Source organism: Rutidosis leptorrhynchoides, chromosome 5 (genome assembly GCF_046630445.1).
Source record: "Rutidosis leptorrhynchoides isolate AG116_Rl617_1_P2 chromosome 5, CSIRO_AGI_Rlap_v1, whole genome shotgun sequence".
Taxonomy (NCBI): domain Eukaryota; kingdom Viridiplantae; phylum Streptophyta; class Magnoliopsida; order Asterales; family Asteraceae; genus Rutidosis; species Rutidosis leptorrhynchoides.
This window is the reverse complement of record NC_092337.1, coordinates 129,806,313-129,809,114: the sequence shown is the minus strand read 5'-3', so window position 1 is coordinate 129,809,114 and position 2,802 is coordinate 129,806,313.

Sequence of the window (2,802 nt, the reverse complement as noted above, 5' to 3'; positions counted from 1 at the left end):
TTTAGCATTATCAAATATTCCCACACTTGAGCGTTGCTTGTCCTCAAGCAATATTGTCTTGAAATACTAGAATCACTTCTTTATTCTTCATACTTTGTACATCAGTGATTTCAATACGGCGGTATGAACAATGGTAGTAACGATATGGTTTACAGTCCCACATGACTATAAAAATTTAGATCCATTAAGGAAATTGGATCTTTATGAAAACATTTGATCTTTCGAAATCTAGTTTTTACCCTAGATAAGTTTTCCGGAATAACCCTTTACCGGTGTTTGCAAAATATTTTTGTGGGTTTGGTGGGTTTCAGATTTGAAAATTTTAGCTCAAAACTTGCGGTTTTGTGTCACCCACTTGCTAACCTTGTATTTGGAAAGCAACACGTCCAGTTTACTTGTCCCGTATATTACCTTTCGGTAAACTACCGTTCGGTTGTAAAGGAAAGTGTTGAACAAGCAACTGTTAAGGCAATGTCCCGTGACATGCTTTTGATTATGGTCTATAACGTGTCGGACGCAATTACTATCCTTGGTAGGAGCAATAGTAAAGCTCACCCTTATAATTTTTCGGTCTGGCATAAGGTCCTGTCTTTGACCATGTTATGCAACCACCGTTCTTACGGTTGACACCCGATTTAGTTCAGGTGACCTAATGAATTCCAGGTGAATTCCTAGGATTTTACGTTCAATGGTAATGAACGCATTGAAAATAGGGTTTTTAGAAAACAAATCGGTTTGTAATTTTTTTTTTTTTTTTTTCAAAATATTTTCTCGTTTAAGCTCGAGTTTAGATATCATCGAATTCCATGAGTTTGTAATTCTCAATCTTTAAGGTCAATCTCTAGGATTGAGTAATATCAGTCTTAAAAGCTGATTTTTAATCTTTAAGGAGATTATCCTTTCTGGGGATCTGATTCATTAGTCTTATCCAGCTAATTTGCACGGTGCCTCCCCATTGTACGAGATAAATCCTTCTCATGGTTAGGATAAATCTGACCACTTGGCGACCCTGTTTAATGCTGAGGTCCGTGGATTTCCAGCTGATTTTAGTGATGACTTTTCTAGATTTTTCGTCAACCTACAGCTGGTCTGAACGACAACTTCATGACCTAAATCAAGAAGCGCGTGTCTTTTTCGGAAGACTTTACTTCCTTTTAATGATGGAATTGATTCATCGTGTAGATCCATCTCTTCTTTTCTTTCATTGGGTAAAACAGTTTAGTTTAGTCCAAAGCAAAAGTATTTTCAGTTATTTGTTACAAATATATGTGGCATATGTTTAAAATAACTTGGTAAATTTTCCCACACTTGGTTTTTTATTTTTCTTTTTATCGTCCTCTATTCCATTTTAAATGAATTTTAACATTTTAGTTTGTTTCTCAATTTATGTCCTTTCCGAGGTAACAATAATTTCGGTGTTAAAACCTAGTTTTATCGTTCATAAATATGTATAAACATGATTTTGAATTCATTTAATTGAAAATTTTGAAAAATTTTACTAGAATTGGGTAGTCAGTATATAAGACTAGGGCTGTTCTTTTTTATCAGAGAGCACTAGATTCTAATACAACTACTGCTTTACTAGTATTTTTAATGGTAACCAAGTGTATAAAGTAAAAATTTTAAAATCCGAAAGAATTTAACCCCTTCCCACACTTAAGATCTTGCAATGCCCTCATTTGCAAAAAATCAGTAACAATTTAAATTATTGAGGGTGATTTGTGTGAAAATGATTAAATTTTTACCAAAGTTTCCAAATATATTGGCGTTTGTTTGCTGAATGATAAATGGTGCACGTCATTTGTTCATTCCGTCTTGTTGTTATTTCACATACATTTTGCATCATTGTCGTCAAAATTACTTGCTTTTGCTGAACTTAATGCCAGTCTTTGAAAACGCGTTGTTTTACCCTGTTTTGTGCATAAAAGAGAATACATACAATACAAATATAATCATACATGCAATTTGAAATGGAACTTTGGCATCCCACTTTCAAACTATAAGAAAAATATTAGTACACAATAATAATAAGAATATCAAACATTACATAAACGTAATAAAATGTTAAGTGTTTAAAATAAAAATAAAATTACCAACTTATCTCTACTGATCAGGAGGTGGGTTAGGAGGAAAATTAGGATATGGATCCCAATTCATGTTCGCGTCCGGGTTCCATGGCTGATTATAGGTGAACTGGTATGCTGCGTCATAATCATATGAATCATAGGGTGGTCTCATTTCTGGCTGATGTGCGGGATAGTATGCGGGTCGGGTCGGATAATACATCTCGCCAGGCTGCAACTGGCTTATAATTTGGCGCTGATGATAATCCCATCGGCCATGCTCTCGTTGCCGGGAATGCTCGTAGTCATTCCGACGTTGCCATGCCTCGTACTGCATATGCCTATCATAGTTCGTCATGTATTCATCCTCCATACGAACGCCTAAATCAAGAGCAGTCTCCCGAACAACTCCTATAATGTTGTTCGCATCCTCCATCTCGTCATCCGAACCTCTTTCTACCTGTCGCTGAGGTCCCTCGTATCGATATACCCGACCACGTCTCATCAATAATACCCTTGCACCGTGATAAAGGTTTGAACTTATAGTTTCACCTCCGTCCTCTATTTCGTTCATTGGACCCCCTTGGTGCTTATCTACACCTAAATACTCTCCAATGAGAGTAATGAAAATACCACCACCTATAATACTCCCCGATTTCATCCCCGAAACTACATTAGTGAGATAATAACCAACACAATAGGGAATGTTAACGAAACTCCTCGGGTCTCTAATACACTT